The sequence below is a fragment of the Nannobrachium achirus genome (genome assembly GCF_963921795.1).
Source record: "Nannobrachium achirus genome assembly, chromosome: 3".
NCBI lineage: Eukaryota > Metazoa > Chordata > Actinopteri > Myctophiformes > Myctophidae > Nannobrachium > Nannobrachium achirus.
In genome coordinates, this window is record NC_137812.1 from 4,307,154 (window position 1) to 4,329,130 (window position 21,977).

The following is a 21,977-nucleotide window of genomic DNA, read 5'->3' on the forward strand; positions in this document are numbered from 1 at the left end:
GCTTTTGTTATTTTTTATCATTTCATGAAACATCTATCTTATCGATATTTCCATTTCAGTACTGCTGTCAACCTTCTAGAGTAGCTCAATCAAGTGATTATTAGCCTACCCCGGCTTAAGTGATTATTAAATCACATATAGGACCACAATGGAAACAAGTCCCCAGGACTTTGTGTTCTCCTTTTAGCTTTAAAGTCTTATTGTACCATGTACTGTTTACATGTCTGAATAATAAAGTATTCAATCAAATCAATCAATCAATCAAACATACATAATATCAAAGAAAACACAAGTGTTTTTCTTCTGCTCACCCGCTGAGAAATTGATATAGGCCTATCGGTCTGGCTCCAGTGGAAAAGCGCCACAATATGAAGCTTGTAATGTAAAGTGACAATTGTAGGGCTTTTGATACCCCAAATAATACAAAATAAATGACATGAAATGAAATAAAAAAAAAGGCCATTACTGCATCAAAAGGAATCAACAAACTATACTATGGTCAAACATTGAAAATGGTCAAATAATGTAATCTACAAGCTTCACAATATTTATATGTAATGCCTCACCTCCTACAGTTCTAAGTACTTGTCAGGGTGGGGGGTCCCCAGTTTAAATATGAATATTTTGAGGGGTCGTGGACTGAAAAGGTTGAGAAAGAAAATGAGGGAGTGGGCCTATCGCCTGTGTTGTTGTCATCAGAAATGGACGTTGCATAACATGACACTTAAAGTGTTAGTTCAGATCTTTTGACATAAAGCTGTAGGAAATACTTTAATACATTAATATATCGGCTGCAAAGGTATTAATTGATTGCCGTGGTCAGAGCTCTGGTCAGTTTCTGATGAATATAAAGTAGTTCCGGTGATTTGGCACTAATTAAAATAGATGAATCCACAAAACTACCGTCATCTGTATTGTTGACCTATTTCTACCATAGAGCGCAAGCTTCTTTCAACTTTGACCCCTCTGTCACATGGTACTATTTTTTGTGTCCAGTTTCACTACGCCGCTGCAGAGTATTCCCCCAAAACAAGGTGCTTTGTAGTCAGCTGATCAGAACGAAGCTTGCTAGTTTTGTGGATTCATCTATTTTGAGTTTCCCTCGCCAAATGGACCTCGCCCCATTGGAACTACTTCATATTCATCAGAAACTGACCTGAACTCTTACCACGGGACTCTGGCAATCAATTAATACCTTTGCAACCACTATACCCATTTAGGCCTGAGGCCGATTCTAAAAACGCCTTCTAAAGCCTGACCTAAGTTTTCTGAAAAACGTAAAATATTATTCAAAAATTACAAAAACACATAGTTGCTACATACTGTACATGTACTGCACAAAAATGTGTTCCCGACCTGAGGGATAAAAGCACAAAAAGGGGTTCCCGTCCATAATGGGGTTTAAGTATTTCCTACAGCTTTATGTCAAAAAATCTGAACTAACACAGTCCAAAAACAAGAAGTAGTAGTATTTGTATTCAGTTTGTTTTGGGAGGTCTGAAGCTTAGTTTGTAGTGACATATTGGCCGAGTTTCCCAAAGCGATTTTAGCCCATCGTAGCTCACGCATGGTCGTAGAGACCAAGCCCCGACCGTCATGTTCCTGTGTTTACATGGGTTCGGGCAAAGCGACTTATTTAGCCCCCTACAACTACACCATCATTCAGATTTCACAAAGTGCTAAATAAAATCTCACTCCTGTCTAAATAAGGTATGGCATTCTATAATTATAATTAGTATCCTCTGTGTCTTCTTTAATAAGAAGCCATTTTATCCGATCACGTTCTGTTTTCCCATGTATTTCCTGGCGTTCCCCATGCGCACCAATCCCATTGAGATAAACAGACAGTGATTGGATAAAAAGGCTTCTTATTAAAGAAAACGGAGGATATGGGTAATTATAGAAAGCTGTAACGTATTTATACAGGTGTGAGACTTTATTAATAACTTTTTTTGTGAAATCTGAATGATGGTGTAGTTGTAGGGGGGTAATTAAGTCTCTCTGCCTGTCGAACCCATGTAAACACGGGAACATGACGGTCGGGGCTTGGTCTCTACGACCATGTGTGAGCTACGATGGGCTAAAATCGCTTTGGGAAACCCGGCCATTGAGATGGAGAGCACTTTTGTTGACAAAAGAGGAAATCCTGCCCCAAATCTCCATTACTGTGATAGATGAGATTCGTTCAAAGCAAACTTTTAGTTTCTCTACTGGAGCCAGAGACTAGAGTGACTGTCTGCATCGCAGTAGGCCTATTTTCTATTTGTTCCATGTGCACACATCTAAAGGCGCGCGTGCACGTGACGTCAATAAATGACGTCCTTCCTGAAAGAAAACCCCAAAGCACCACTGCCCAACATACCGTACATATTAAACCTCTTCTTTGCTTGAGGTACATCGTCAACTCTGACCTTGAAATCATTTCAGTCAGTCAATAAAAAAAGAAATAAAATAAAAAATGAATAAAAGGAAACTAAAAGTAAAATAATAAACAAAACAAAAAAAACCATTAAGCACAACAAAGACCCTCTATCATTCAAACACTACTTCTACTGTAATTAGCCTACATAAAAAAGCTTCCCAGATTGACTCTAAACAAACTTCAGAACTTTTAAAACCAAGTATAATTCAACAGCAAAACCATAGTCACATTACAAACATGAAGAACCATGTATTTGAATGTGCACACGTATCACAAATATATAGAGGTAATTGGCAGACATGTTCTACTTAATTCTACAAAATATAAATGTATCCAATCAAACTGCAAAACATTTTATATTAACCATTCTGTCCAAAAATCACACTTCACAACATAAACATTCACATATCCCTATGGAGTGCAAAATATGGCATTATTTAATAATTGGTGGCAATTTTGGATTGGTGCCATTATTTCCGTAAATAGGATTTCTTAGGACCTTTGGTATGGTGTTATAGACACCTGGTCATAGAAATGATGTGTGGTGAAAAAAGAATCTGGAACAATTACTTTCATGGACTACTTCGCCTTTTCCCTTTTCTGTTGTTCCATAAGTCTTTTATCATCTGCTCTGAGTCGTATCAACCTCTGTCTCTCCGCTTCTCTCTCTCTTTCCTCTCTCTCTCTCTGCTCTGGCTTAGTAACAAAGCAATGATGACACACATAATAGCCAGAAAGGTCAACTAGTCTGTAGTATTGACCTCCATGGAATGCGAATACTTGTTGGCCACGAACACATCTTTCATTAAAGTGGTCCCAGGAGGTGCAATCCCTCAGTCCTTGCCCACACTCGCCGCACGTCAGGGATCTGCCACTTTCTGATGGTACATTTGCATTCCCCATTTCTGCAGAATTCTTCAGCTGCTACAATAAGAGTGATTTTCATGTGTGACCTGAAAGATAAAACCAACATATGACAGGAACTGTTGTTATGGGTAATAATAATAAGGGTAATAATAATAAGGGTAATAATAATTTAGATAATGATAATAATAAAGGCACCATTTAGCAAATAACAATTGAATTCAACAAAAGATGACATATATTTACACATTATATTTTAACATTAGTCCTACTCCACACATCCAAAGTGTGCATTCATTCTCAGAAAAAAACAAATCTCTGATCAATATAATGTTCCTAAATGAACTTTATGGGATCTCAAACTCCATATCTGTAGTATTCTGTACCCTCATTTACAAAGCCAGGATCTATTAATATACCACTATGCCATGTCTGCGGGAACAACCCCTCGTGAATATGCTATATGCCAAACATACATCATCTCTTCATGAGTGAAGTGAAATTGCCTATGCCATCATGCTATTCCCACCCCAGTTGTAGCTTATGTCAAGAGAGTGACCTAGGTAATTTTATTTTGTTTAGAAATAAAGTCTGGAGAAAGTAATTCACTTGTTTACAGAAATAAATTGGCAATTGCCTAAGTCAAAACATAAATGGACATTTAATCCTCCTATGTGACATAGATGTTTTGTATGTCAATCATTTGGGTAAAATATCATATATAGTCTGTATTTGGTTCAGTTTATTTTTTTTATTTTTTTTATTTTTTTTTTTCAGTTTTCTAAATATAGCACCTATTTATGAAAAGCCAAAGGTTTTATCACATGCAAGTACGAAGGTGACGAAGAACCATGCTTGGGACTTTTTGCCAAAGTTCTGGTGCAAATTTCCCCTCTCAGACAGAGGGGGGACTGTTCCCAACGCGTCTATGTGAAAGGTTATTTGGCGGAGGTGCTCAGGTTCCGCGGGGACCGCCGTGGAAATATGTTATTACTGACATATTTATGTAACAAAAAAAGTTGAAAGAGTTACAGTTGCAATTTGCCCCAAGACATATTTTATAATGCCTTAGTGGGGGAGCCAATCAAGTGATTCTGCTGGTTGTAATTTTGGAATGATAATTGTTGGAGACATTTATATCTTCATTCTTGGGGTTCTCACAATGCCAAAAAAACATGTCTTCAATTTTTCTTTTTGGGTTTAGCATGTGTAATTAGCATAATTAGCCAATTAATTGACAAAAACGGGAAATGGCAATAACTTTCCTTCTAGGTAACTTATAAAGGTGATCCTTTCATAATTAGCATAATCAGCTTAAATTATACAAAAACTAGTTGAAAATCAGGAAATCGCTTCATTTTTCACATTTAGCTGACTTTGGAGAGATAATCTGATACTCTTATTGACTAATTGAGTATGTTTACATGTCCAGAAATTCCTATCCTGATGTAAGTAAATCATGCAACATTTTGTCATTAGTACAATATGCATACATGATTTATTAATTAGTCTGAAAGTAGGAAATTACCTGTTTCTTTTTCTGTTAGTATATCCATTGATTAATTCTTGTCATAATGAGTCAAGCAACTGTGCTTCAGCTGTGAGGGATCACAGCTGATAAAGCTAATCATAGTTATTGAAATGGTATTACTGATATACACTTTCATGCGTGCTACCCGTGATGGCCTCTGGGAACTTCATCTTTCTTCCCTGGATGAGCTATGCAAATACTTCTTTGCTCATGACAAGCAGAAGTATGCCCGGTTGGTTCCAGTCTACCTAGCAGAAATGAAGGCCCTGCAGACCACAGATCCAGAGATATACCAAGAATTTATGGATGGGCACATTGGGCAGTTCACTGTCAATAAAAATCAGATACCATTCTGCGCCATTGGGGTGGATCATGCCCTTGAGCACATCACTCGCATCATGAAGGTCACTGGAGGCCTTGTGGGCATTACTCAGAATGCTAGTGCTAGGGATAGGTTCTTCCTGACAGCACCAGAGCTGAGTAGACTTGCAGAAGAAGCATGCCAGATGGCTGGCAGTGGCACACAAACAGCTACACAAAAGGAGCACCATGACTTGTCCATTGCTGTCTGGACAAGGCAGGAAAAGAATGTACTTCGATTGAAGCATGTGATCAAGTCATCTTTGAATCCTCTAACATATGATGGCAAAGACCTACCCAATATCATCACAAAAGTTGTGCTCATGACCATTCTCGAGGAGCTGCAGAATGAGAAGAGGACTGGTGACGTTGGTGTTGATCAGCAACCACAGAGTGCTGCCACTGACAGTTGTCCCCTGCCATCTAAGAGTGTAACTGTCATAAATGGAATGGCATTGGTACAGGCAATGGGAAAGCCATCATGGATCAAGATATGTTCCCAGTGGGCTGACCACTTCATAGCCATACTGGACAGGAAGACCAAAGAACATAATGAGACCCATGTAGTATTTGACCGCTATGATATTGCATCTTCACTGAATTAAGGAGGCCACGCGTAAGCGACGCCAGGGTGGCAAGCCCCCTACCACTTATCATGTGGAAGACAACACACCGATAGGGAAGGTGTCTGAAAAACAGTTCTTGTCAGGTATCCACACCAAAGATGAGCTGACTGTCTATCTTGCTAAGAAAGCCCTCCTACACTTCCAGGGGAAACCCAACGTTTTCATAATCACGTCAAGGCAAGATGTCCACTCAAAGTATATCGATGTAAAACATCTCCACAGCTCACAGGAAGAGGCTGACACAAGGATAATCCTGCACAGCCTGCTGTCTGAAGAGGGCAACATGTCTTTGTTCTTGCAATCCGACGGTACAATCAGCTGTGCAAGGATACCTATTTCATCACCGGTGTGGGAAACAAAAAATGCATCATCTCACTGGAGCCAGTAGTGCAGGCACTGGGTGAAACGAGGACTTCAGCCTTACCAGGGTTCCATGCCTTCACTGGAACTGACCAGACAGGCCATTTAGCTGGAAAGGGAAAGTTAACCTGTTGGCAAGCCCTAAACCGGTGTCCTGTGGAGGTGGTATCTGCATTTGCTACTCTAGGTACTTCAAAAAAGCTCAGTTCTGAGTCTCTGACACAGAAAAAAAGATTGAAGCATTTGTTTGCCAGCTGTACGAGCCCGGTACAAATCTTGTGGATGTTGGTGAACTCAGGTGGAGGTTATTCACAAAGAAACAATTAGAAGCAGAGAAGCTGCCACCTACACAAGGAGCATTACATCAAGCCATTGCCCGTGCCCATTACCAGGCAATGGTATGGTATCAGGACCACGTACCTAACCCACAGATGCCACCAGCAACTGAATATGGATGGGAGGCTGAGGGAGATCATCTGGTGCCAGTCACAACACGGGATCCCCCAGCTCCAGCCACCATTACTCAACTGATCAAATGCGTCACATTGTTCTTGTCGATCTCAAAATTTGAACTGCTCTGAGATGTGCATGTGTGGGGCAGATGAAGAGGTGTGTTGTAATGTAAGCAAGGCGCAACTGTTGGGGATTGACGATGACGACGACGAAGATGGAGACCCTTCTATTAAAATGTGTTTACAGAACTTTCTGTACATATTAGTATAAACAATCCGATAATTCTGTGATCATTTCTCATATTGTTCTTTATTTTATATGAGGGATATATAAAGAAATATAGCTATTTCTGGTTTCGGTGTGATTATTACATAATTATTACACAGACAAAAGGTTGCATGATTCATGTATAGGATAATAATAATTCCTGGACTTGTAAACATACATCTTACAAACATACAGTTTGTGAGAAGCTTTCAAAGTTGACTAAAACAAAGAAATGCAGCAATTTGCTTATTTTCACCTTGTTTTTGCGTAATTTATGCTAATTATGCTCATTATGAAAGGTTGTATGACTTCACAATGGTAACAGATGAGTTTCTGGACCTCACAAACATGGACTTAGACTCTTAGATCACCTTTATAAGTTACCCAGAAGCAAAGTTATTGCCATTTACTGTTTTTGGCAATGAATTGGCTAATTATGCTAACTAGAAGCTGGGCCGCCCTTCGGGCGGCCCAGCGTCTAGTCGGCGACCTGGCCAACTCGGAACAATGTAAATAGGGAATGAATGCCCCGCCCTTTAATGCAAACCCCATTATACCTGTTTTCATAGGACCCGTTTTGACCATTTGTCTGCCTGTGTCCATTTATGCCCATATATGGAGATATCTGTATCTGTCTGTCTGTCGGTGTCCATTTTATGTCCATATATGGAGATCACTGCAGTTATAGTTCTGGGTCCATTTTATGCCCATATATGCCCATATATGGAGATATCTGTCTATCTGCGTCCATTTTATGCCCATATATGGAGATCTCTGTATCTGTCTGTCTGTGTCCCTTTTATGCCCGTATATGGAGATCTTTGTGATTCTGCATCCATTGTATGCCCATATATGCCATATATGGAGATATCTGTTTATCTGCGTCCATTTTATGCCCATATATGAGATTTCTGTCGCTTTTTCAAACAGATGGTCAAAACGGGTCCTATGACAACAGGTATAATGGGGTTTGCATTAAAGGGGGAACCGGCACTGTGTCTGCAACACAGTCGGAGGCACAGACAGATACAGAGATCTCCATAATGGGAATAAAGGGACACAGACAAACAGATGGAGGAGGAGACAAACTTAATGCAAACCCCATTATACCTGTTGTCATAGGACCCGTTTTGACCATCTGTTTGCCTGTGTCCATTTATGCCCATATATGGAGATATCTGTATCTGTCTGTCTGCGTCCACTTTATGCCCATATATGGAGATCTTTGACCATCTGTTTGCCTGTGTCCATTTATGCTCATATATGGAGATATCTGTATTTGTCTGTCTGCATCCATTTTATGCCCATAAATGGAGATCTATGCAGACACAGTGCCAGTTCCGGAAAATCCTGATGTCAGACATCAGAATCCGAACCTTTCGTGCTGGTTCCAGAAAATCGTGTATCGGGTCGGGTCGGGTCGAGGCCGAGCACTGCACTACCTGCTGCGGTGGGGAACGCACGTGCCGAATTTGAAATAGGGAATGAATGCCCCACCCTTTAATGCAAACCCCATGAATGCCCCACCCTTTAATGCAAACCCCAATATACCTGTTGTCATAGGACCCGTTTTGACCATCTGTTTGTCTTTGTCCACTTATGCCCATATATGAAGATCTCTGCACACACAGTACCGGTTGCAGAAAACTCTGATGTCAGACTTTATGCCCATATCTGGAGAACGCGCGTGCCGGTGGGAAGAAGGGTTCTCGAGATACGCGGATTACATACATACATACACATTCACAGAGATTTTGTGTTGACTCATGTGGCGTACGTGATGTCAGAGCCTTTTATGAAGTGATGTCACAATGACTCAGCGCTTGCGCCGATTTCCTCCGGAACAGCCTGATGTCAACAATCAGCTCCGCATAAGGAGATTCCGAACGTTTCGCGCCGGTTTCGGAAAACCGCGAGTCGGGTCGGGTCGAGGCCCGGCACTGCACTCCGCGCGGCGGCGGGGAACGCGCGTGCCGAATCTGAAGCCGGTGGGACGAACGGTTCTCGAGATACGCGGATTACAAACAAACAGACAGAGATTTGTCGCATTTATAGATAGATTACACATGCTAAACACAAAAAGAAAAATTGAAGACATGTTTTTTGGCATTGTGAGAACCCCAAGAATGAAGATATACATGTCTCCAAAAATTATCATTCCAAAATTACAAAAATTGATAGGCTCCTCTACTACTAGCCCAATTGCTTGTATCGCACCAAATGTTTTTGCCTGATTTGAACAGAAACTGTTCAAATCAGGCAAGTTTCTTTCTACATTTCAGAACTTATAAATAGTTGCGACCGTAGGTCGCATTTACTACCAAAACCTCCACAGGCTGTCCGTCCGTCCGTCCGTCCGTCCGTCCGTCCGTCCGTCCGTCCGTCCGTCCGTCCGTCCGTCCGTCCGTCTGTCTGTGAGTCAGTCACACTTTTGCCCTGCTCATATCTCCACAACCGTTGCCCCCATCCATGCCAAATTTTGCACACATACTCCTTACCTGCCAAACTACAACCTCCAAGGACCCCCAGAGCTCCAGGGACCCCCAGGTCCCTGGGGGACCCCCAGGTGTAAAAAAAATTCCCTCCGTGAGTGACACGTCACACGTCACACTTTTGCCCTGCTCATATCTCCACAACCGTTGCCCCCATCCATGGCACATTTTGCACACACACTCCTTAACTGGCAAACTACAACCTCCAAGGACCCCCGGAGCTACCCCCAGGTGTAAAAAATGACCACATGTGCAAAAATGACCAAATGAGCACCCCAACGGGGCTGCTCACGGGGAATTCCTGGGGACCACCCACTCCTGGTGCTCCAGAACGGATGCAAAAGTGGTGGCGCCCCCAGTGGAGGACCCCCTCCACTGCAGCTCACATCAAATGCCGTAACTCGGGCTAGGAGCGTCCGGGAGAGCCGGGGCCGGTACCTATTCGTCCGCCAAGGCAACGCGGAGACCCCACCCCTCATTTCTCACATGGCCCTCTTCTAGCGCCACCTGCAGGCCGATTTTTAAAACACATTTTTGGACACTGCTCCTACAGTTTTTGCCCTAAAATCACGCAAATCGCTACACAGTATGTCTACACTCATCCCATCAACATGAATCTGTCCCATATAGCACCACCTTCAGGCCGATTTTTAAAAACAAATTTTTGGACACTGCTCCTACAGATTTGGCCCTAAAATCACGGAAATCACTACACAGCATGTCTACACTCATGTCATCAACATGGATCAGGAAGATTTTGGAAAAAAACATTTTTGCCCTATTTGTGGAGATAAGCGACCTACGGTCACTTATCTCCCGATTAGGGAGTCTTACTGGTAATAAATTAACTGGTACTCACTGTGTGTCATTCAATATCCAGATGTTGGTCCCAGCTGGTGACTGAGTGATGAATGAAGTGACCTGAACACGGGATAGACAGTTCTACCACACGCACACGCACACGCACACGCACACACACACACACACACACACACACACACACACACACACACACACACACACACACATTTGGGACAAAAGATGACTAAACTTGAATCAGTGTCACAGGTCTCCACCAGGTCAAATATGTTACTGTGGCCTGGTGGTGGTGCTATAATAGGGCAATGTGAAAAGTGTGCCATGTCTTCTTGGGCCTTTCACGGCGATCGGACGCTGCATGCATGATTTGAGGCATTTTGTTCCGAAAATTAGTTTTGCTAAAGTTGACCTGTTGGTGGCGCAGCCCAATGTGAAAAGGTGGCATTTGCTCCTTGACCTAGTCCTAGTGGGAATGTGCGAGCAAAACATCATGGAAAACACAAGCTGCGTTCATGATTTGAGGCATTTTGTTCAAAACTGACCAATCCTGCAAACTTTGGAAGACAATATTAGCCAATTAGGATGGAATAAGAAATATTGCACAGATCCGTCTTGATCACATGACTATAGAGATAGGCTACTGTGTACTGATTTGCGTGAACAATAGGCCTCATGGTGGCGCTAGAACAGGCCCATGTGAAAATTTGGGGCAGAGGTTCTGAATTGGAATCCAGGGAGTGTATGTGTGCAGAGTTTGGCCACGGTCGGTAACAGACGGGCGGGCGGACGTACGCACGGACGGACACACAGACGGACGGACAGGATGCAAAACATAGTCTCCTCATGCCTTCGGCCTGGTGGAGACAATGATATAACACTCAGGCGTGATTTTGACACAGCCAATAAGTGTAGGTAGCCTGCTGCAGGCTAGAAAGCACAGTCATGCAAGTGTTAAAGGAAATATAGTCAATTTTTCGTGAAAAACGGATGCTAAAATAAAAATAATGTTTCAAAAATATTTTATAAAAAACAAATGTAAACAAAGTGTCGGCCCTACAATGGCAAAAAAATGATTATTTTATCATTATTTTACGCTTTTTGTGGTCATTTTTGAATTGAAACACATAGATGAAGCTTATTTTTTTATAAAAAAAATTCGAAACATTATTTTTATTTTAGCATCCGTTGTTCAAGAAAAAGTTGACTATAGCTCCTTTAAGTTCCCACAATTTTTTTTTTAGGTAGGTGACATTTCAGCCAATTGCAGGAGAGTATAACAATTTTAGCTTAACTTTTACATTGTACCGGTTCCAATTGTGTCTAATCATTTCTTTGTCTTTGTCTCATCACTTCTAATTTCACTTTTTTAATCTGTATCCTAAACCAAGCCCTGATGATAGCATAGTTGAATTTTCAGTAAATTAATTAACTGTTTTAATTTCAAGAAGAATTTGAAGGAACATTGATGTTTGTCTTAAAAGGGCTGTGTATTTAAGTCTGATATTCTTTAAAGAAATGTTTCTTTAAATTCTGAAAAAAAAAAGGTTCGAAATAGTAAAATATAGTGAACATTAAAACAAATATACTCACAATCCATAATCAATTTATCTATCTGTACTTTGGATTGAACAGTATAGTCAAAATACTAGTAGAGAAGATTGAGTTTATACTGTATATGCTTCTCTACAGGCAGATTATAAGTATTCATTGACTTACCGTTGTGTTGGTGCAAGAAGAGACATGAGGACGACGTTCTTCGCACCTTCATTATGAACCCTGTAAACCACTCCCTCCTCTGGGATCTGAGTCAACCCTCTGTGCAGCAGCATGTGTGTGTGTGTGTGTGTGTGTGTGTGTGTGTGTGTGTGTGTGTGTGTGTGTGTGTGTGTGTGTGTGTGTGTGTGTGTGTGTGTGTGTGTGTGTGTGTGTGTGTGTGTGTGTGTGTGTGTGTGTGTGTGTGTGCGCGTGCCTGCGTGCGTGCCTGCGTGTGTGCATGTGATACTGTGCTGCGTTATCTCATGACCCATAATGCTCTGTCCTACTGACTGCTGCTGATCACTTGTTGTTGTTTTTCAATCTTAATCTTTAAGATTAACTTTATGGTTGTTTTTCAATCTTCTTAATGACTTCATGTTTGTGTTTAAACTCCCAGGTAGCTGGGGCAAATCTGGTCAAAAATCATCAATTTTGTGCACTTGGTGCAAAGTTTTTGATTTTTGGTATGGTGTTAGATATGGGTATAAGGTTTTCAAAAACCATCGCAAACAAGTTGGGCTCGCCCCCTAGTGGTCTGTTTGCAATGAATCAAAAATTGATACATCAGTATATGGTTGAAACCCCAAATAATTGATAAAAGAGATTTTTCAATGGATTCTGTTACTATTGGGTATGATAAACAACATACTAAAAAATTGGGAAAAAATAACTACCGGAAAGGCACCATTTTCAAGATGGCGTCCACAATGGCTGCCGGGAGCTGAAAATGCCTATAAACTGGGTTTTAATGTGTAAAAAATCATAATAAATCTGTACTTGGTGAAGAGTTTTTGATTTTTGGTTTGGTGTTAGGTATGGGTGTAAGGTTTTCAAAAAACATCGCAAACAAGTTGGGCTCGCCCCCTAGTGGTCTGTTTGCAATGAATTCAATAGTAGATCTGTCAGTAAATGGTTGAAACCCAAAATAATTGATAAAAGAGATTTTTCAATGGATTCTGTTACTATTGGGTATGATAAACAACATAGTATAAGTTTAGGAAAAAATAACTACCGGAAAGCCATCATTTTCAAGATGGCGTCCACGATGGCTGCCGGGAGCTAAAAATGCCTATTTAATGTGTAAAAATTCATATAAAATCTGCACTTGGTAACTAGCTTTTACATTTTGACATGGTGTTAGGTATGGGTATAAGGTTTTCAAAAACTATCGCAAAAAAGTTGGGCTCACCCCCTAGTGGTCTACAATATACTGACCTATCTAATATTTGATTCATTGCAAACAGACCACTAGGGGGCGAGCCCAACTTGTTTGCGATGGTTTTTGAAAACCTTATACCCATACCTAACACCATGCCGAAATTCAAAAACTCTTCACCAAGTGCATATTTTATATGAATTTTTACACATTAAATAGGCATTTTTAGCTCCCGGCAGCCATCGTGGACGCCATCTTGGAAATGATGGCTTTCCGGTAGTTATTTTTTCCAAAACTTTTAGTATGTTGTTTATCATACCCAATAGTAACAGAATCCATTGAAAAATCTATTTTATCAATTATTTGGTGTTTCAACCATATACTGACAGATCTACTATTGTATTCATTGCAAACAGATCCCTAGGGGGCGAGCCCAACTTGTTTGCGATGGTTTTTGGAAACCTTATACCCATACCTAACACCATACCAAAAACCAAAAACTCTTCACCAAGTGCAGATTTATTATGAATTTTTACACATTAAAACACAGTTTATAGGCATTTTCAGCTCCCGGCAGCCATCATGGACGCCATCTTGAAAATGGTGCCTTTCCGGTAGATATTTTTCCCTGAATTTTTAGTATGTTGTTTATCATACCCAATAGTAACAGAATCCATTGAAAAATCTCTTCCATCAATTATTTGGGGTTTGAACCATATACTGAAGTATCGAATATTTGATTAATTGCAAACAGACCACTAGGGGGCGAGCCCAATTTGTTTGCGATGGTTTTTGAAAACCTTATACCCATACCTAACACCATACCAAAAATGCACGAACTTCACCAGATTTGCCCCAGCTAAGGTGAAAGTGAAACTGTGTGAGATTTATCTCCATTGAGCCGGTAGCCAGGGCCATCTAAGGTTAGGGTCAGGGTTTGGTTAGGTTTAGGCATAGTGGTTAACATTCACCAGCGTCGGCAGGTTAGCATTTCACCAGGCTAACATTCACCCACATTGCTGAGGGAACATATGGCTGAGGGAATGTGTGCGTGGGTGGGTGGGTTGGATCCTAAATCCCAAGGTGCTAGATATTATAATGAAAAAGTAATTAAAACAGACAAGTTATGGGTTAGTCAACCTGACATCCCTATTCTAGGGAAAATATTAGCCGATTGTCTACAAGCTCACAATGTGTCGCAGACATGTGATTGTAAATTGGCAAATTTAGGTGAAGAGGTTTGGTGTGTATATATAGTGTATAAGGGTGCAACAGTTTACAAAATCCACGGTTCGGTTTGATATTTTGGTGTCACGGTTCAATACCTTTTCGATAGGCCTACTCGGTATTCGATATTTGGTTCGATATGTTGCACCTCGATATGTTGCACCCCTATTAGCGTAGTAGGGAAAAGAGAGCAGACAAAGCAAGCACAGAGCCACCGGTCAACTTTACAAAGTATTAAGGGTTCTAAGTCGTCAAGACGTTAAATGTGCGAAAATACACATTCACGTGAATGTAATGGAGGGTCCCTGCTTCATCTCTCTCTCAGTAAAACATTGACGACCCCCGGTTTACAGGATAAAAGAGCTTCCCTTGAGCCTCTTCACTTCACTGTGGAGTTACATCAAGGTAACTATATAATCCAAAGTGGTCCAGCCCTCTATAAGTAAAACCATGCGTGAACTGTCTGACACTCAGAACATTTCCAAGAAATGCAAGCCTCCAAGAAATCAAATTCAAAAGGAAAGTAGCCTAATTTGTATTCAGTGGTGGCTCCAGGGGGGGGCTAGGTGGGGGCTTTAGCTTCCCGTGATGAAGCCCCTAAGCCCCCCCACCCCACAAACCCAATATGATGAAATATATTTAAGGAATAAATAAATAAAATGTATATGAATATGTGAAAGACAATTGAGTACTATAGTACTCAATTTAGTACTATTCATTATTGTTCGTTGCCAAAATGAATTAGCCCCTGCTCTGAAAAAGCCAACTCCCCCCAACCCCAATTCTCTGGAGCTGCCACTGTTTGTATTTAATGATCTAATCTAATCTAATTTGTGTCAAGATACTCTTTGTACACTGTTGTTCATTCAGGTCACAGACAAGGTTTTATAAGGATAATGATTCAGGTCGATATGGTTTAAGGTTCAAGGTTTTTTACCACATGCACTTACAATATGCTGTTAGAGCATTAAAGGTGAGGTGAGGTGAGGTGACATCAATAACATAATACAGTGTGTGCAGTGTGCGTGCGTGCGTGCATACCGGTATGCATGTGATCCTAAATCCCATGGTGCTAGATATTATAATGAAAAAGTAATTAAAAAAGACATGTTATGGGCTAGTTTTACACACACACACACACACACACACACACACACACACACACACACACACACACACACACACACACACACACACACACACACACACACACACACACACATACAGGTTTCCACTGGTTTGTGAGGACAGTCTGAGGTTTGGTGGTTTGTAAGGACACCACTTTCCCGTGGTTGTATAGCCAAGTGGATGGTATCAAAAAATTCAATTCAGTCCACAGAACACAAATCTGTCTTCAGATTCTAGATACACCCAACAGAACTGAAAATACAAAATCCTACATTATGAGGACACTTTTAATGAGATCCATAAGCTCCGCCCATTTATTATGAGGACTAATGCGGTTTGTAAGGACAGTACACACAACATAACTACACCATGTATTATGAGGACTAATGGGGTTTGTAAGGACATTACACACAAAAATGTAAGGACAGTACACACAAAATAACTACAAACACTATAGGGAAGGTGTTGATGTTTTTATAAAGATACCAGATCCAGAGTAATTCAGCAAATGTCTAGTTATCAATTGCTTTTTACTTATATTTATTTGGGTTGTCCACGTCAGGGCTTCTCAACCTTTCTTATACCATGGACTGGCTGCCAGTTTGAATATGTCTGACCATAAAGGGCATATATGCCAGTTCTTGAATATTTCTGGCCATAAAGGACATATATTATGCAACATATGTTTATCATATACAGTCTGTGACATATTAGAAGTTGGCCACCTCCATATATGTCTACATATAGCCTATATCCATATGAGACATATGTAAAATTACGACATACATGAGACATATGTCACATAAGGTATCTATTGGCATATATGTTAATATATTCCCGGAAGTCTTCTTGTGAACCGGTGATTGGGAACCTCTGGTCTCCATTACCTCAATCTTACTTATACTAACCACTTTAGGAATGGATGCTTCAATTCAACCCTCACAACAATACTTGCTTCATGTATGTCAGCATGTCTATGGTTAGGCCTATACTGTATCTGTCCCAGATAACAGTAAATTACATTACATGGTAGCCACCGCCATCATTAAGGACCCCCACCATCCGACTCACAACCACAAGGAATCTCACCCCTCACAGTTCTCCTGCCATCAGGGAACTTTGGCTGTAGAATCAAAAGGATGAGAGACTACTTCCTTCCACAAGCTGTGAGGACAGCCAACACATTAACCCTCCATCCCCACATTCACTTCCCAACGCTCCCCTGTCAATAAACTCAAATCTGCTACAAATTAACTGTTGTATGACTGGTTGCAAATATGACAGCTTTGTTTTACATGGTGCCATATTTTGTTAGTTTTCTGATTTTCATGTGTCTATGAGGTTGATAGTACTTCATCAGACCCCCTGGTGTGGTTGTTATGAGCAAATATGTATTCCCTTTGGGTTAGGGTTTCTTCCTGGAGGCTGCAACCATGGGGGTCAAAAGTGCCAATCCAAAATAAATAAACTGACGCAATATAATCGCACCCACCCACGCACCTCCCCTCATCATCATTTCATTATATTAGTACAACCTTTGTGGGCGGAGCTGGCCCAAACATAACATGTGCGAACAGGGAAGTGCCAGGTTGGTCTAGTCTGTGCCCAGATGTGGCTGACAGCTATCAAACAGTAATTTCACACTTTATCAGTTGACACTGACAAATGAGATCGATGGATTAATTTTATTTACATAGACAGGGTGATTTCCTCAGCCCTCTCCCCCAGACTTTGTGTACAGTATGTAGTTCACATTTCACTGATGACTGCTTCACTAACTTAGCCCAAGACAAGTACATTTAGGATGTCCAAAAACGAAAATATTGAAGCCATGCACTGTTCCAACAATCTATCCTGGTTATGCAGAAAGCAGCACCTGAAGAAAAAAAAACATGAGCTTGTAGATCTGATATTTTCAAATTTTTCAAAATGTATTTTGGTTTCAACTGGTTACACTGCTTTTGACACTAAACTCATTTTGCTGTGGACCCTTTGGAACTCCCTCAAGGACCCCTGGGGGTCCCCAGACCCCAGTTTGACAATCACTGTTCTAGAGCATTTTGTAAACAACTGGGAAGAGCCATTGGCAATGCTTTCATGAGGGTGAGGAGGGATTAGGAAACGTGGGTGGTCTTGTAGTGGTGAAAACCAGGTATACTTGTTAACTGGTGGGTCTTTCTGTACACTTTTTTGAAAAATCTTCCTCCTAATAATCAGTATAATCATAATACCTGGTGATCAAATTTTTGAAATGTCACAGCACTGCATCTGTAAAGCACTCTAGTGCTAGTCTTTAGGAACATATGTACTGTATAAATTATCGATACATTTGTTGTTTTTTGGTCGGTTTTAAGTGCACTGCAATTAAGCAATGACATTTTTTTTTATCCAGTGGGTAAATGCACAGGAAGGAAAAATTAAGTGAATCTTTAAAATATAGCAGATCCACAAGTCTAGGTATGCTGGTCGCCGGTTCGATTCCCGATCCGGACGACCTTTGCCACATGTCATTCCCCATCTCTCTCCCCATTTCCTGTCAGTCTACTATCCTAACAAATAAAGGCATAAAAAGCCCAAAAAACTAATCTTAAAAAAAAGAAAGTGCAGGTCTGAGATTTATCACCCAGCCCTACTTTAATGTTGAGTTACATGTTGTATGACATCATTTTTGTAGCTGCAAGGAATAATTATGGCAATTGTAATTTGATAATTGATTTGCAGTATTTCATAAGCTACAGTGCTTTACTGCATCCCCATTATTCAGTTGCCTGCAAATGTATAAATAGGCTACTTTTTCCAGAATTATGTTTAATACCAGCGTTAGTCCAGAAACCCCCACATTTACATAAATCAAAACATCTATTTTCAATAAAGTAGTAAATGAGGATCTCCCTCAATTGATCTTTTCGAGAAATTAAATAAAGGTTGAATGAATGCAAATCTTTTGTATTGCTAAATGCTCATGATGTCCCCGAACATGCCATGACAAGGCAAATGTTTTCTTTGGATATTAATGTTATCACCACCACCAAGATGGTTACTTTGTCAACTATCATTATTCTGATATTGCTACCATGCTGTTATGTAAAAATGTTCATATTCTGTTCACACAGTGGTCACTGTTCAGGCCCAGGGACTCTGTTGTTTTTGACAACAAATTTTGAGTGTTGCGCGACACGTTGTGAGCTTGTAGATCTGCTATTTTCAGCACGCAACACTTGAGAGCAACCAAACATAAAATGACTCTCTACTCCACTAGTCCCTCCTAACGTTTTAGTCTAGTTTTGACGAAATTGTCAATATATTTAGTCTTAGTTTTAGTCATCACAGCTTAGTTTTTATTTAGTTTTTGTCAGTGAGAAAAATGCAATCGACAAATACTTTTCATCATAGTTTTAGTCAACAACATCTACACTGCTCTGACAGTACAAATGGAACCAAATGAACACTAAGTATCATGATGCAAGGTTAAATTAACATTGTCTGTCTGTCTGTCTGTCTGTCTGTCTGTCTGTCTGTCTGTCTGTCTGTCTGCCTGCCTGCCTGCCTGCCTGCCTGCCTGCCTGCCTGCCTGCCTGCCTGTTTGTCTGCCGATTGTTAACCAATTTGAGTTAAGCTCTCCTCCACTCTTTTCAAAGATAAACTATACATAATAGCCTATACATTTTCACCTTGTGCAGGGAAACCCTTTCACTCATTCTTTCCACTGTAGCCCACTTGCTGATTACTAGCTTGCAATGCAATCAGCCACTGATCAAATTCACCTGTGCTGCCTGCCCATCCCCCATCCCCCATCTCCCTCACTGCACTCACTCAAAACTGTGTGAGTGAGAAGCTTCCCCTCCCCCCACAGTCAACAGCAAACTGGCAGTTGAGTTGGTTTGTTTGTTTGTATGCAGTCTGTACAAGGCAAGGCTTTAAATACTGTGAATATGTGTGAAAGTAAATCCTACGTGTTACTTTATGCTTAGGGTAATACTAGTGACTATATACAAATGGAACCAAATGGAACTCATAATCTGTGTAATCTATGCACATGGCTTATTTGTTTGTTCAGGTTAGTTAAAGCAGTGGTTCTCAACCTCTGGGCCAGGGAATTATTTTGGGGAGGGGGTCCCCAGATGATTATCTAAATGACTGTGCACCATTGCTTTATCTCTGAACAGTAAACATACAGCATAAGGTTTAAGTGTCAGGGTATCTTCAGATTTCTAAAGTCCCCTTCCGTAATTTTTTGTGCAGATATATGACCGATTTGTTGCATGTCTGAGTCATCATGACATCACTGAGATGCCATAGACTCCTACCTACCCACTGTCTGACGTGACCTACCACTGCCGGATGCACGCACGCACACGCGCACACGCACCTCATCCCGGATTGTATAACAGATTTCTTAAGCCCGGTTCACAATGCAACATGCTAGCCCAGATGATCCTTTTGCCATCCTATAACCTAAAAGCCTAACATGGGTTGTGACAGCACTGAGAGTAGAGACGTGCTACAGCCAATCAGAGAACAGGACAGGTGGCTTGTTTGATTTAATTCACACATTATTTTCTTTTATATAATTAAAAGACTGTTTGTCTGTCTGGATCAATCCAGTGATATAACTTTATTAATTCTCGTGGGCGAATCCAGGTGTGACAGAACACTCTCAATGGAGCTATTGTAGTCCAGCCTGAGGATGCAGTAGCCTAGACTCCGAACCTCTTCAGGCGATAAAAGCAATATAGTTGCAAATTCTTTATCCTCACGTGCGTTGTGTCCCACTTGAGCTCCTCCTTATTGTGTACTTCAAGGAACTTGTGTACTTCAAGGAACTTTAAATCCCTGCTCCCTCAAGCAAGGAGATGAGGATTAGATTTGAGTCTGGAGGAATCAAGCAGGTTAGACTGATTGTAGTCCGAGCATTTCAGGCAAAAATTGTCATGTCACCTAGTTTGACCCCTCACATGCTACTTAAAGCATATTTGTTTTTAGTATTATTTTACTGTATAGTAAAGTCTATGACAGCCCAACTTTGATTGGCTCCCACAAGTTTCCCAAGACAAATCTGTGATGGCCCTATAGCCAAAGAATTTCCATTTGGCATGTTCTAACTGTGTGCCAAATGTCATGCTTCTATCGTAAAGTGCGCGGTTCCATCAAAATACTGCACAAAATGGCCGGACTATAGTAACATTGTGTCACATATGAGGAAATGGCATATTCGGGACAACCTTGGTAGTAGGCTAATAAGGCTATGCTTTATTCAAGCCAAACGAGACACCATATTTGGTGCTTTATGATCCCACAGGGAATGCTACAATTTGTTAATCAGTGTCATCACTGATAGACAAACTTTTACTGCACTGTTTTTACAGTACAGTAAAAGTACAGACAGTACAGTACAGTACAGTACAGACAGTACAGTTCAGTGATAAAAGAGGTCACAAGCTTATTTAGAATAATTTGACCTTAGAATTGTAGTAAGCTACTTTGGTGTCATATACTGTATCTGAATGCTAGTGAAGTCACTGATCTACAAGATGTACACACAATTCGTAACACAAGACTTTTGCCTATACTGTGTAATAATGTGTAGAGGAATACTTCTAGAATCAGTATTGGGATTTAAAGGGATATTCCATTTTCAAAAAACTCTGCCTTGCATGGGTCTGCCTCCCCAGGCTCAGGGCCTCTCCCCACACACACCCATTGTAACTTCAAACTCCATTTTAACCATAATAGATTCATTAAAAACACCCATTATTTTTTTTCTGGTGACTCATACTACCCTCCTAATACATGAGCAGGCCGTGTTTTTTCTATACAATTTTTCATTTATTTGTAATAATTTTATTTTGTAATTAATTTTTCAAATTTTCCCAAAGAATTATTAAAAATAAATGAAAAGGGTTATTGAGAAAACACGGCCTGCTCACGTATTAGGAGGGTAGTATGAGTCACCAGAAAAAAATAGTGTGTGTTTTTAATGAAGTTTGAAGTTACAATGGGTGTGTATGTGGAGAGGCCCTGAGCCTGGGGGGAAAGATAACATTTACATCAAATATCTAAATATTAAAAACTGTTCAGGGTGTTCATAAAAGCCTGATTAGATGATAAAGTGACCAAAATTATCTGTAGGCTTGAACTTAATTAGCATTTTTACCCAAGGGTAAAAATAGTGCCTGGGTGCCTGCCTACTCCTGTATGTCGGAGTTAACTTTAACTCATATGTACTGTACATGATGTCATGGTCATGATGTGATGTCATGTGATACTGTATATAGGAGCTACGCTGATCAGCATACATGACTGTGCAGAGCTGCTACCAGTGGTGCTTTGGGGTTTTCTTTTCAGGGCGGACGGTCATTTATTGACGTCACATGCATGCGCGCCTTTAGATGTGTGCGTGCTAACTAAAAGTTTGCTTTGAACAAATCTCATCTATCACAGTAATGGAGCCAGGTAGCCTGAGACACGCACAATGCACATACAGTCACCGCTGGAAACCTACAGTAGGTGTTAAAGT

General features: G+C 40.7%; 1 protein-coding gene and 1 long non-coding RNA gene across 2 annotated transcripts in view; both read right to left on the minus strand.

Annotated features, from left to right (window-relative positions):
* Window positions 1–21,977, minus strand: part of LOC308281586 (uncharacterized protein) — a gene marked incomplete at its 3' end in the record, with an annotated part of 534,349 nt that overhangs the window by 221,674 nt on the left and 290,698 nt on the right. The window lies entirely within an intron of this gene.
* Window positions 167–11,924, minus strand: LOC308281311. Its single transcript, XR_013961835.1, has 2 exons — window positions 10,235–11,924; window positions 167–3,375 (listed from the first exon to the last, which is right to left on the minus strand). It is a non-coding gene; the product is annotated as an uncharacterized lncRNA (long non-coding RNA).